The following is a 16,456-nucleotide window of genomic DNA, read 5'->3' as shown; positions in this document are numbered from 1 at the left end:
TAGCAGTTACTACCATAACCTTTAGATGTTTACCAGAAACTTTAGTTTAAAAATTCCTTTATTTAAACATGTTAGGAAAGCTCATTTTGCGAACGATCTAAATTTCCGGGTTTTAATAGTATTTTAAATTTTAATACATCGCAATAAACTATAATCACATATACAATTTAAAAATAATTTGATATCTGTATATATGTAACTGCGGACAGTAAATAAATATCATAATATCAAATATCGTAACTCTTTACTGATAACTAAAGGACGGATTGACATTGCAGATGCGTTCTAAACTTATCTTTAGGTACCTAATACACTAGAGACGGGTGGCATTATATTGTGTTGAACTGTTCCCACCCGTTCCTGGGTTTTAAACAGGAAAAAAAAGGGTACCTAATACAACATTATAATTATATTGATTTATCTATTCAGAACTTAACTTAAGGGAGATGAATGATCGCCCAATCGTATATCCTCCATGGCACCATTGGACAGTGGATATATTCTTTTTCATTAACGACACACATCTATGATATATATGTATAATTTTTTTGGACACAAGAATTATGTCGCACACGGTGGGAAATAGATGATTTCGAGAAACACAATAATCACCAATGAAAGTCTTGTCTCTTGTAATTTAATATGATGTTACATACAACAATTTTCGAACAAAATATGATATATATTATTATTTTAATATTTCTCCGCAGAGATTTATATTCACATAGAATGGTAAAAACCAAGCTTTGAATAGGTAAGTTCACAAAATTAATAATACTATGCAACGTACCGCTTTTGAAAAACATCGTTTATGGTTATACTAACGAGTTATGTTATTTATGTGATTTTTATAGCTTTTTGAAATGTGATGTAACACTCGAAATATGCGGAGGGCAACTACTGTGAATTAAAAAAAAAATATTTTCGGTTCCTATAGTGATAGTTTAATATTATTCGCTACCTCTAAAAATAAACGTGTAATTTATTTTCAGTCAATACTATTTTTGAAAAATTCTCTAAAACTCAAATTCTTTCAGGTCTTATAAAGCGTGACACACTTAAACCTAATAATTTGTCATTAAAAAATGTAAGTGTTACATTTTTAAGAAAGAAAAGCATAAGATATAAAGTTATAATATCCTGATAAAATACGATAAGATACAGGTTAATTAAATCAAAAAGTTATTTTTCTTAGTGGTTTTCATACTTTTTAACTTTTATCTAATTTAAATTGTAATTAAAAAAAAAAAATATATATATATTTATAATTAATATTGTTTAAATTTCATACCATGATGGATGAACTGGATTGTACAATACGATATAATGTTAACAACAAAAGTAGGTAACTTAACATATTGTTGCCGTGAAATATTTTTTCAGGGGTAAATTGAATGTCCGTTTTATACCAAAATTTAGTACTTTGGGCGTTGGAATGACAGACCTGTAATTTGATTAGATATATATTAACGCCAGGTTGCCAATGAGCGTATTTATAATGTATATATTTTATACTGCATAAACACGAGTACCTATATGTGCAGTATAATATATATATACATATATATAAATAATAAAATACCTATGTACTCGTATATGATTATTGTATGTAGACGCGCGAGTAGTGCTACATCATCAGCGTTATTCCCTCGTCTCTTCGAACTGATAATATAGTGACATTATCGACACATAATTCGATCTGATTATATTAACGAGAAACGCTATACAAAGTTTATACCGACTACCTACATATTTTGTTGTGTGCGCCGTAACCGGCCTTTGAAACCTGGTCGTCTCCTATATACATATAGTCTCCGCAAGGTCTAAATGCAGGTCATCTGTACTATAGTCGTATTAGATGACTTGCAGCGTTTGACCGCAACGCTAACCCAATTGAGCTGGACAATACTCTTTCTTGCAAACGATATATATATATATATATATATATATCAAGCAGAGTTCACAGGAAATCTAAGTGATTGCAGCATGGCGTATTATAATATATAGTGAGTTGAGTATATTATTTAATTCAATATATCAATCAGCGAGGTACTATTTTGTGATATGATAATTTATATACCTACGGTGTGATGATTGTATATTCACTAGCTGCAGTAGTAAGTCTATAATAAATAATAGTATGGACATTATAACTTATGCAGGTCAGCCTTCGAAACGTTCAAGTGCAACATAATCGTGCTGGATACAGGATAATATTATATACAATGTACCTTAAGTGGTCATAAAATGGGTGGTCGTAGACGAACTTTTAAGGTACAAAATTAATTCTTCAAATAATAATTTTAACGGTGAATTAAATTAAGTTTTCGCTAATTTTTTGATTTTACATCTTTGATGTTTTTAGGTAATTGGTTAGTTCTAATTTCATTAATTCTATTCTCCGACTAACTGTTTTATCACCACGTCATCTAACATATATAATGAAACTTATGAAACCATAAAAAATGTCAAAACTTTAACTAGGTATAAATAAAAAGTGGTATAGATAATAGATGACGATTGAAAAATATTAATACGCTCTCGATAAATAAAATCAAACGTTGAAAACATCAAAGGATTTTGAAAAGTTCACAAAATATTATATTTGATTAAATTATATACAAAGTGTTATAAATTAAATTTATTTTCAAAATTGAGTTTTTGAATTCACGATCGATACCTACGTGATTTCGGAATTTGAATAAAAAAAAGTCACACTCTAAAAGCCAAGTACATAAAATAATAAAGCGCTCTGAATCGAATTTTATTTTTTTTAAATCTTATGTTACATATATATATTATATATACAATAATTTAATACGTTTAGAAAAACCGAAAAAGGACATTTTTAAAGACCGCCACATATTTTATACACTGCAGCGATAATATTATAACCGATAGTGCTCGCACACAGTGTGTGTATAAATAATCGTATCGTCGGCGACACGTCCCGCGGGGATCTTCTCCCTAACACCCGCTACCGCGTCCGACTATTACCTATAATACATATCTAAACAGGGTGTGACGCGAGCTTTGTGCTCCGCTCTGTATATATACACAAAAACGTCCCATACTGCATAATATTATTAAATCACCTGAGAGGGTAGGGGGCGGCAGAGTGGGAGAAAACGGGATAGAAATTTCTCCGATAATATTCGACACGTAGTTATGTATACATGACGCACCAAATCTTTCTATACCTCTCCCCTAACCCCCGGACCGACGGACACGCAAATTCGGAGCTGAAGACTACCGGGCCGGAAGAAACACGCGTCAAAGGACCGACAGATTTTCGGGCGAGATGTGGTTGCAGGTGCGGTGGGTAACACGAGACGACTTATCGCGCTTTTCGGACACACACACACACACACACACACACACATCTATATATTACATATTGTATTATATATTATACGCGCATCATATAGGCGTATATAGTATATACAGGTAGATTCACTGCGTTGTCATGTTTTTGTTTTTCGTATATCTACATATACATCATACAGGTACATACACAGTCGACGCAGTATATATATATATACGTATACATATTACAGCTACGACATGAGCACGTGAGTGAAATCGTGGTGGTCTGTCCTATATATAAAATATGTATTATATTATGTATTATATTATGTATATATGTTATATAGTATTATGTACTTCTGTACCTATTTTTATATTGCGCTTATGTGTGTACTGCAGCATACATATGGGTGAACTCGGTGTATACCTTATATATACGACACGTATTTGTTCGTCCTATATAACATATATAATCCGTACCGCGAGTTTTTTGACTAAATATATACCTAGATACCGTCGAAACGCGACGAGGATGATCCAGAAAAGCCTCTTAGCCCCCCCCCCCCTCTGAACGTACGGACAACGGTGGCGGACGTGTGAAATCCATAAATCTCGTCGTCAACCCCCCCTCCTTCCCACCTAACGACAGTCGACCGTTGGGGAGATGCAAGCGGTGGATCGAATGAAGCTTGTCGTATTTTTGATTTTTCGTTTCGTACGAAAGCGACCGATCGAGATAAATCTGCGCATGAGTTGTGGCACATGAAGTACTCGTAGACGATATGTGACATTTGATAAATACTCGTTTCATATAATCAATGATCCCGCTTCAGAAGATCGATAAGTCGTGATTTCGTGCAATATTGCTATAGGAACGCGAGCAGAAATTATCATCGTGGCTCACACGAAATATAACATGTAAAATTATATATTTTGGCAATTAATTAGCGGGAATTGGTTATGATATAGATGAGGATCAAAAATTATACTTGCAAAAAATATCACAATACGCATGTTGTATGTATATTAAAATACAAATTTTTGGACGTCACATTATGATACATATATATATGCGAAATATTGCGGACACGATCAATTTGGGAACAGAATCATTTAATCCGATAAATATCTCCAAAAGCAGGCCATAACATACATAATATAAATATAAATACATAATTACATAATAAGGAATAAATAATTATAAGTAGACGAAGTAAAAAGTGCACGGCGCATAATATGGATTTCATCAATATATCATATACTCATAACTCATATAAATTATAAACATTATAGTAAATTACCATCATTATAATTTTATTGTATTATATCAATTGTTCGATTAAAATCGATTTTTCGGAACGTATAATAAAGTATATTCTTTGTGCACAAAACAAAAATGAAATTGTATAAGATACATTGTCGAGTTAATTCTTTAATGACCCTATACTTCGTGGTGTGAATAATATATAAGTGTCAATGTTTAAAGTAATCCTCGAAAATCACTCTATAACAATAGACAATAAGCAATATTTTTCAAAATCCGTATGCGTGTATAATATGTATAGATACTGTTGAAAAAACTATGTAGGGATCACGTCATAGTTATTATTTTTGGACTTATCGGTCCCCGCGGAGCAATAAGGACGCTTCGCGCTCGCGAGTCTTCAATTTATTTTAGGACAACGACAATGTGTCTAAAAACCTAATAAAATAAGATTGTCATTTCCAAGTCGTTTTTCAAAAGAGAAACACATTTGTTATCGGTTGTATAACGCATCTAATATATAAAAGCATACATATCATGGGGTTGTTTCGTTTTTTTGGGGGGGAGAATTCAGAATATATACGAACGTCTGAAAAAGAGTAAAATCATTAACGTAATTTCCATTTGTTTTTTGTTCTTTATCCAAAATATTATTATTATTTGTTGGAGTTATAATACTTATTCGCCCGAACGCTTTCAACGATTATGTCATAATAATAATATATGTGGTTGTAGTGCATAAATATTTTGTCTTCCGTCGTATCAAAATTCAAGTTGAACAACGAATATACTATATACAAGTAAGTTTCTATAAAAAAATATCTGTCGCACGACGAAATCGTGTTTTGGATGAGGAGTATACTTAAAACCGGATTGAAAAATAATTACTGGAATACGACGATGAGGCACGAGTATACATTGCGTCATAATCGAGAAATAAAAATGAATTAAAGAAATCGCGTAGAAAAAGATACCTTCTAAGAAAAAATATATAATAATGTTACGACGAGTATCAATGTTAATGTTATATCTGTCATTTGTCTGTTGTTACATATTTCTACGCGAAGAACGAAAATAATAATTATTTGTCTAATTAACATAGTCTCTCGTGGGAGCACTAATAATGTTAATTTAGAAATTAATACGTATAGGCCTCGGGGGGTAAGAAAGAGCGAAGTTTTGACGATAAATTTAAGAGGGCCTAGCGGTCCCGTTATATTGCAATTGTATGATAATATATTCAACGACGACAACTCAAAATACGTATAATGACATAATTAGCGAACAAACGCAGTATAAACAACAAGTAGGTACCTACCTATACAAGTACCTCTATCCGTTGTTATATTTTAATGAAATCAATTTCCTTCGCAAAGTCTGGAAGACCGCATATTATAATGTACTTACATAAATATGATGGGTGCACTTAAGAGACGACGATAAATTTAATAAAATATTCCGAACGCTGCACGATCACGCGATATTGAAATGAAAAATAAGTCGAGTGTATATTATTTTTTGTTCACCGGTAATCGCTAATAAATTTAAGCAGACTCTTCGAAACGCCTCGAGCATTAATGTATAAGACTTATTGGTTCGACGAGTATTACTATGTAATCAGCTATCGCATACATACGGCATTCGGATTAATACCGCCAAGTATAATTAATGCCGCCTCTCCGGCGCCACAAGTTCAAAATTGTCGACTACGATATTATTATATTTTATTTTGCTTTAAAAAATCCCGACTAACCAGATCAACATGATATAAGTACAATGATACACAGTAACACGAAATTCGTGACATCGGCGTCACGCTTAAAATTTATGTTTCATATTTGAAATGCTGGCTGGAGCTGGACTGACACACCACACTAACATCTACAAAGTATCTGGCCAGATAATATTAATGATGCTCGTCAGAAAGCACAAAATATTAAGATATATTTCTTCATACATTAATGAGCTATATTTGGAAGACGCGGGGGCAGGAAGGAACCCATTACGCAAATTTCTCCATGCGAACAAAAAAAAAAAATAAATAAATAAATAGAATGATAAAATTCGTATGGTGTTTTATGCGAAAATAATGTCCGCCAAAAGGATCACATTCATCATCGATTCGTATTTTGGAAGCTTTCCATGACTTGTTGGCTTGTTGGCTCGCCGCGTCTTATTATATTATATGACTCCTTAGGGGACAAACGTCTATAACGTTAAGGCGGGCGGCGTTTCGAAGTGAATAAAAGACCAAACACTAAATCCGAAATGCAATTACATAGATCAACGTCTTTCCGCGCGCTGACGGAATTTCTAAATTTAAATATGCTATACCGAAATGATTATTTTCCGTTCGCCTGCAGTAAAATGATTAATTATTATTATTCGACAGACCGGGTGAGTCGATGATGTGTTATATTATTGTTATTAATATTATTAGTATTATTATTAAATACCACATTACCATCGAATTATTACCGAAAGCGGTACCACCATTGAACAGAGTGTATTACACACGCACCAGCCGTTGGGCATTAGGTATAGGTCCTACGTGTCGAATTATTCTAATCATTATACCAAGTACCTAATAACTAGTAAGTACCATAAGTACTTACCTATATAATACTTATATCTTTAGACGATATAATTTTTAAATGATTTTGTCAACGCAAGAGCTGTGGGTAATAGATTGTATTACAACACGTAAATTATTTATGAATAATTAAATTTTTATTTGATTTCCATGTGTAAATAAACTATCAAACCGTTAAGTATATACCGTAGAGCAGAATAATTGTTTCGATAAGACATAATGTCCATAACCAAGCCACGGCTCGGTATAGAATATTATTATAATTTCACCGTAAGACAATGTCAATTATTTCGAGTACTGTCTAAATGCTATATATAGGTACTTATACACAATTGGTAATGCCATTATTATTATTATTTAAATCTAGGTGAAGGTTACGCGTTAAACCGTGTACAGATCGTCAAATAATTACCGAACTGGTTTCAAAATGAAATTTTGAACTATAATCGACCGATTTATTGTGTCCGTGTACGACGCGACATTAAGGAATTGACCTAGACATTGCAGCAGAACGACTGATGAGCTCCGCGTGACAAATTTTAGCAGGTCTGTGTAAATCCGTTATATAACTCGAATTTTACTTGTCCATATATTGTTGTTTACTCGCACAGAATAATAATTAAAATATGTGCCTATACTATAATAGTGGCCTGCAGATATGATGCGAACGATTTGTTTAAATCATAATGACTATAATAATAGTAATTAATGATGATCGCGCGTCTTTTTACATCGGTTAATAATAATTACAATATACAAATGTCTTTGAAGGATTGCTTTCGTTAGTTATATATATGTATAGAATATAGAATACAATATACCATACTACCATAATTGTAAAGGCATATAAAGTCAGCGGTAAACGTGATTTTTAAGACGGACGCTCATGACATTTCAATATTTTATTATATATGTGGCGCTATACGATGCAAAAATCGATTGCAAAAATGTCGCCTTTAACTGGCGAAAACACAGAAAAAAGTTGTTTTTAAAATCAGCTATTGAAAATTATATATATTTTTTTCAATAAACATCCAAAACCCAACATTTCGAGTGCGAGGGTAGGGATGTTTAAACATCCAGAACACCCAATTCTCACGTGGATTAACACGTATGGTATACGTGGAATGCGTTTCGAAACGTATCGTCGTGGTTATCATCCACCGTTGCAGGATTGCGGGTGAGATCGCCACGATTGATCATTCGTCATCGAGTGCAAAACAAAATACCAACCTATATTATGTTATACCTATATACATATTATAATAATATTGACATTGCAATAATAATTATAATTGTCGAGAAGAGAAAACTCTTGTAGGATATGTTTTTGAAAAACATAAATAATAATAATGTCCTACACTGCACAGTCCTGTAATCGACGTCGTATACATGTCGACTATATAGCACAATTTAATATTATACATAATAATTGTATAGGTACATGTGTAAAACACGTTAGCGACATGCCATAACCGTGGTATGTTATGAATAATATATATTATTATAATATAACGATATTTGACGGTCTGGACGATTGTTATTACTACATAGTACACAGAGAATTTTTATTGGCACAACACACTTTTACTTTTCTCCAATACCGGAATACGAACCTATATGTATATGGCTATAGCGGCCGCGATATGGCTTCTGTTTGGATCGGTACACGTGTAACCAATATTGTAGCGTGTATACGTCTGTATAAATAATGATCAAAATAGTGCTTAATGCTTATCTATATGTCATAATATAATAATATATAGTTATATCATGATCATGACGCGATATAAACTCCAAACGAGCTTAGCATTTAAAACGAGATCGACAGCGGCCGTTGAGAGAGGACATAGCATAATATGTGAAATTCTTTCGAGGGATATAAATTATAAATGACTTACATATAGGTAATGGGTTTTTTTTTTACTAATGATGAAGTTGAGGATAAGTTTATGGAACAATAAACAATAATTAAACGCATAATTTGTACGCGTAATATAATGAATAATGATGTAGGTATACCTATAATTTTTTTTTTTTTTTTATAATTAATCAAAGCCACCTCGATAACTAACGTTATTATTTTCTTGTATTATTATTTATTTACAATATCAAAATTACAATATGATTTGTTGGAATATGTAAAAATGGTAGAGAGAAAAAAGAACACAACATAAGAAAAAAAGAAAAATTGAACTAGATAAGGTCATACACTTAAGTTATTTTTAGGAAAATTATGATTTTGTTAGATATTTCATGATCAGGTCCAAGTGTTTCATATTATAAAAATGATCTCATATGCTTAAGAATTTTTCTATATTTGCAAGATTACAGCCGAATAGAAGGACATGTTTGACGGTTAGAACTTCTCCACCGGTACTCCGTGTCTCATGAGGAAACAATGTGTGAGCTAAGTATGCCCATTCTTAGTCTGTTAATAATAATTATTATGTGTACCAGTGTATCTAATGGCTATTAGGATACTATTGAAACATGTTCGTGAGGTAGGTAGTTAAGTTACCTGCCTGAAGGATTATATGAAATAGGTATCACTTGTATATATTACTAAAATAGAAATTCGTAAAAATATTTCTGATATCAGATTTATTTTTAAATAATTGATTTGGAATTTGGTGCAGGTATGAGATAACTGATAAGTGTACTTACTGTTGTTTGATAAATATCACATTTTTAACATAGTTTGATCGTTTATAAATTCCTCCCTAAGCGTCCATGTGATTATATTATTGAAATCGTAGATTTTAATTTATTTGAAGGTTAGCGGGTTAGTAAGCCGGGTAAGTGAATTTTAAGAATTGTACCATTATTACTTAGGAATTCGATGTTTCTAAATACAATATACTTTACGACAAGAAAGTCAAAATTGTAAAAAATAAGTATAAACATATTATAATTTATAATGATTCGACAAGTCCGACAACACTCAAATCCATCTTTGCGAATGTTTCGGTTATTCACAATAATTTTTAAACTGTATTACATTCTTTTATCAGACACTTTTGATCACTGTAAGTATATGTTATAGATATGCGAATAATAAAACAGTGTGTTATATCGGTGTTAGATAATATACGTTATGATGAGACATATGACCAAGTAGCCAACCACTTTAATTATGAAATGTATTTATTTTATTTTATTTTTCATAAAAAGAATACATACTGGGCATCAAAGATTTTCCCTGATATCACCCTGTGGCTTGTATCATACGAGGGTTGCACATTTTCAACCTCTTAAAACGTTATGTGCGAGACCACTGCTCTAGTAATGACGACATGAGCAATAAAAGCGATGAGAGGATGGGGAGATAAGGGCATGACTATAAATCGTTAAAAATTATCCAGAAGAAATATGCATTTGAGCGGCGCGCTTCTGTTATTTCACTCTTCCGTATATATACACGCGTACTTATATTATTATTTTATATTAAATTACGTCACATGGCGATTCTCGAGAACGCTTTTTACTAAAGTCCATGCCGCGCGTTATAATATATTTTATAATCTTAATTTACTGCTGGCGACTTTCAACAATAATTAATAAAAATAAGTACAAAATTATCTCCGACACGAGCGAATTATTTATATATATATATATTTGGTGGCGGTGGTGGCGGTGGTCCCATCGCGGGGTCGTAATTTATAAGGCAACTCTGTTTTCACTTAATTAAATTGAAGGTCTAGTTGCGAACGGCTGTAATTTTTTTCTTCCCTTCATCCCCGTGTTCATGACATCCACCCTTAAAAATAAGAGTTATTATACCCGGGACCGGACGAAAAGAACACCGTAAGCGATCCGAAAGGGTTATATATCGTGAGATGGAAGTGCATTTTAAGAAGAGTATAAAAATATATGCGTACACGTAATAATATGATATATAGGCTGTAATCCGCGGAATGACGTCTTGTTTAATTTTGTTATTGCACGCGTTTTGTTTAGCTTTTTTTCCAAGAGACTTTCTTGACGACAATAATAAGCCTTTCGCATTTCGAATAATTAAGAATTACAGCTGCCGCCGCCGGTTGAGTGGTATATACGCAACACGTGTAATATAATGTATGCAAGGGGAGCTCGCATATATATATATATAACATTATATAGCAGGTATATTCGCTAGCTCCGTCCTGTCAGCGGAAATATATATATAGGTAAGTTCTCTACCACGTTATTCCTCTTTCAGTTATATATATATATGATAATAATATATACAATGGCGGGTCCGACTTCATTAGCTTTGAAAGTCTCTCTTCTCCGCGACGGGGTCGTCCGCGTTTTCTTTAGAAGGACTGAAAAAAAAATGGTATGACCGTCGACGACAACGACGAGACGAATAATGAAGAAAACGGGAGAAAAAAAACACTCGTCGGTAATTCTTATGAAATACTATGCATATATATACATAATATCATTATAATATAGTGTATACATAGTTGATGCAAACAAAAAGAGATAATTAAAACATCCGATGGCGGGTGCACTCCGCTACCGCTTCTCCGTGTATATTATATAAACAAATTCGTACCCGTATTATATACAACGCGCGTGTCGGCACTAGGCTTCGATATCGCACGAGACGGTCGCCGGAATCGAATTATATTATACAGTGCGATGATAATGTCCGCGTCGTGTCGTATCGGTTGACGGTAATCCGCTTATGCTAATGGAATAGTTATTGTGTCCGATGATGGGAAATCAAGAGTGCTATAATAAAAGCATATTATATACCTAAATAATGATATAATATATTTATAAATTATAAATGTATATATTATTGTTTATTATAATGAATATAATGTTTAAACATCATATATATATATATATACACATATTATTCATGATTCATGAATATAGCCGTTGTATGCGGTGCTGTTTATTACGAAAAGATAAGGAAAACAATAAATTTGTCGAAAACAAAATAGCGGCCGGTGGCGTAAAAATCACATCGGCTGTAGCATGTATACACCTGCAGTTTATGAAAGGAGATTTGCTTTTTTTTTCAGCGATGATCGTTTTGTCGACGGGACATTACGTCTATTATACTTGGTCGTGGAGACGAGGCGAATTGGAATGAAAAAAAAATAAAAAAAAATAAAACGCGGGTGCGTTTAATTTATAAGAGACGCGAGAAGATGTCCTTCTGTGCTTCTTCATTCGGAATACCGTCGTTTCTCTTATCTTTCCGTTTACAGAAAATAATTAAAAACGTTCGGTTAAACGACGGATATCCAACGGGTATAACAAAAGCGTTAAACATACTACACCGGCAAAGTATAGCTATATATTAATATACTGTATATAATATTGTGATGAAACGTTACAGGGCTTAGTTCTCTCGATCCTATAGACTTATTTTCACGTCTCGCCAAAGTCTGGAAATACACTTTGAATTGAATCCTATTTTTCGTCTCCGGTGCATGTATAGACACATTTCACCTGCTAAAACTGTAGTGTGGCACAAACAAATATTGTACATCCAACAAATATATTATATAAGTAGGTATTGTAAACCAGAATAATGCGTATTTCACAAATGTGTCAACACTATACATTTATATTATAGTATCATCACCATCATCATTAAGCCTCGAGAGGTATTTTTGGATAAGTTTCAGAGTTCAAGAGAAATAAAATTTCGATAAATCATATTTCTCGGTTCGGAAATATTTCATTAATAGTGTTTACAACAATCTGTTTTCAACAAAAAAATTTGTCCACATGGTTATTATTCCAACCATCTACGAACAAATCAACTTATGCGTAAAACAAGTTGCCTACGTACTAAAACTGTTCTGTATTTGTTGTTTATCTTACCGACATAATATTGTATCTCATAATCATTTAACCGTTTACTATTAAAACACATTTCTCATGTTTGATGTTTTCGCTCTAATACGCACACATAAACATGACGTCATCTCTGTATTAATAACGATGGATGACATATTTTAATAATATTCATCGATTATGTTATGTTATGAAATATCACAAACCATCAACAATAAAGTACGAATAACATTGAAAAAATTCATATCCGACTGAAGGAAAAAAATTACCGATTAATGTTATGTAAAATATATTTTATTCTTTGTTATTTTAAACGATATTTTTTTAAACTAGAAGTCTTTCGGTGTTGTTTATGGTGGCTATGTGTAGAGGCACATATTTATCCGTATTGCACACATTATAAGTCTATATATTATTATTTAATAAGACTACCGATAGAAATGAGTAGAAATCATTTTTTTTTTAGAAATTTTAAAGGAGTTCTTGACTTCCTGAGTGGTTTCAGTTTACGTAAGTCTTATCATTGCTTCTTCGTTTTTAACAGAATCAAATTTTCCGAAAAGCGAATAGATCTTTATGATAAAGTGGTCATGCAGTGGTGAAGTATATTATATACTATTATTATTATTGTTTTTCATATTCAATATTTTAAGTTAAAATATGTTTTTTCAGTAATAATTCTTAATGAATTCATATTACATATTTAATAGTTAAACTAACTATTTTAGTTTTTTATGGTATGAAGACTTAATAAGACGCAGTGTTGTCTCCATCTTAGAAATGTACAACTCAAGCTGAAGTGATAGTTTTTTATTTATTTATTTTTTATTTCATTTAGATATATACTATCTGTTTACAAAACAAAAACAATAAGAAATAATGATGAAATATGATAATTATATACAAAAACATGAAACACACGAAGAGGAGACCCTTTTCATTAAAAGTGATAGTTAAGGCTCCGAGTTCATGTATAATATAGTTGAAAAAATTATCTGTGAAATATCGCTATTTCTACTTAATCAAATTTTGTATTCAAATTATGTTTGTTTCAAAATCTATCATTTTTTGTATTTTTAAAATTTGAATAATTATTTTATTGATTCCCATATCAAAAAATTAAAAACGACATTTCACAACCAAAGTGGTAAGGTATCTTTTTTAATTGGTAAAAATGTTGTTCGATATGGTTATGAATCTAAACTTCTACGACTTCATGATATGCGTGTAATTATCACACGTACATCTGTTATCATGTAATCTTATCCTAAGTTTGAAATGTTATAAATATTATAATATTTTACTTACCTAATGACCAACGTTTATCATAATAAACACAGTTTTACGTTACGAGTGTATTATTTTTTCGTCTCCCGTATAATTTATATTATTATAGTCTAGTTTGTACTGTACAAAAGACGTAATAATAATGTTTTTAGGAAGGTTTCAGAAGTGTATAAGAGATAATAATCACGAAGAACCCGATGCGCGCTTTGACTAGGGAAGCGTGAAAATTTGTTCCGTCCTTTTGTTCGACGGTCTATCGAAAAAATCGGTGTAAAAAAATAAAGAAAAAGATACACACGCACACACACTCCTAGAGCACGCGCCCTTAAACCAAAAAGATCTAAAAGCGATGTATACAAATTGTGAACGTATATATTTATATAATACGTACGGGGGAGGGGAGGAAAAAACGGACTTTTTGGAATACAAAAAAAGAAACTTTTGACTTTGATGTGTTAACCTTATTTTGCCCGTCGCGGTCTTTGGCGGTCGTAATAATAATAAATTGCATTAATATTGTGCGCGTATATATACTTTACTATATTAATAACGTCCCTTGACCTCGAATCCCGTCGTATCTAATTTAAACTTTTCCTGTGCCTTTATTAAAAATAAAATATATACACGCGATAGACGTATATACGATTTCATTTTTTCCTCTTTTTTACTTTTCTACTGCTGCTGCTTCTGCTCCTTTGAACGGTTTTGTTTGCATTGGGAAGATGTGAAAAGTTTCTTCAACGAAAAGAAACCCAAGGGAACGATTTTCGCAGCAGTGGCTTCGTCAAAATTAGACCGGATTCATTTTTTTTCTTCTTATTTTTCAAATTAAACTTCTCCCCCGAATATTTATTCAAGTATATGGACAAACAATAAGCCGCGTGGATGAGTATCGTGAATCACCAATATACATGCGTATATATTAGCCATTAGGTATATATTACAAATCCAAAGCTATGATGGCGACAGTTTCGGGACAAAATTATATCATCAGATAGACAGATATGCGAGTACAACAATAATATTATTATTATATGTAAAGAACAAAAGATTTCAGAAATATGATGCAGCATCTGTCTTTATTAAGAAGCACTCCAGAAGGTCCAGCAATTTAGAAGTCTGATGTTTATCCTCGATTACAAATTTTATATAAACAATGTTCAACCGCCGATATTACAGACATATTGTATTGTTTGCCTCCAAAGGATAGTTATGTTTTTTTTTAAATATAAATTCTACATACATTTTTAAGTTTTAAAGTTCAAATAAATTGCTATAATATGTTTTTTGAGTTTGAACGTAAATAGTATGTTTATTGTATCTGCAAATTAATAAGTAATTAGTTAGCAATATTTAAAGTGCAACAAAAACTAAAAAATACGGAATATTTGCCATTTTTTATATAAAATAAATAACGAAAAAAATTGACACCATAAAAATAATTTCAAACGATCAAGTTGTGTACTATAGTTAGTTGATAAGGTTCTTGTGCAGTTTTTTTTAGTCATCTATATTTGCGCAATGCAAACAGTCCACAACACTATAATTATGATCTTCTTAGAATCCTAAGAGACACTGACTCTAACGTAGTCGTTCCCGTGACGTTTAAAATTAGCACATTCTACCTTACCTATTATTTTTGTGTGAATAAAAAAAAAAAAAAATACATTTTTACATTAAATTTGTTTAAAGAATCATTGTTATGATAGATACATTTTTTCCTGGAGATTTTCCCCCTGAGTTTCGATGTCCAATTCGCGTCATCCCACGAGATATTTTCCCTTCATGGCTAATTTGAAAAGTCTATTATTTAATATGAATTAATTTTTTGTCTCAATGCAAAAATCCAAATATATTTTTTTTTTTTGAATGACTATTTATATTTTATTTGAAAAATCTTTTCACTATTATGTATATTATTTTACTTAAAATTAATGAATATTTGCTTAATTTTTTTTTTTTTTTATTAACAAAGTAGATATTGCTTATTATAATACTTGTTATAAACATTTATAACTATTTTTAATTTTTATACTATTTTAATATTAATTTTTATTATTTTAAATAGAAAATGATCTAAAATACATTATGCTTCCAATTATTTGGTATTTTATTCTGTATTTAGACAAAATTAGACAATAGGAAAAACAATTTCATATTAAAGAGTGAATAATTTAATTTAGACGACCCACCTATATGTC

The sequence above is a fragment of the Diuraphis noxia genome, unplaced genomic scaffold (genome assembly GCF_037042655.1).
Source record: "Diuraphis noxia isolate RWA-SAM2 unplaced genomic scaffold, SU_Dnox_SAM2 contig0004, whole genome shotgun sequence".
NCBI lineage: Eukaryota > Metazoa > Arthropoda > Insecta > Hemiptera > Aphididae > Diuraphis > Diuraphis noxia.
The sequence above is the reverse complement of the archived record's forward strand: the minus strand, read 5'-3'. Positions refer to the sequence as shown.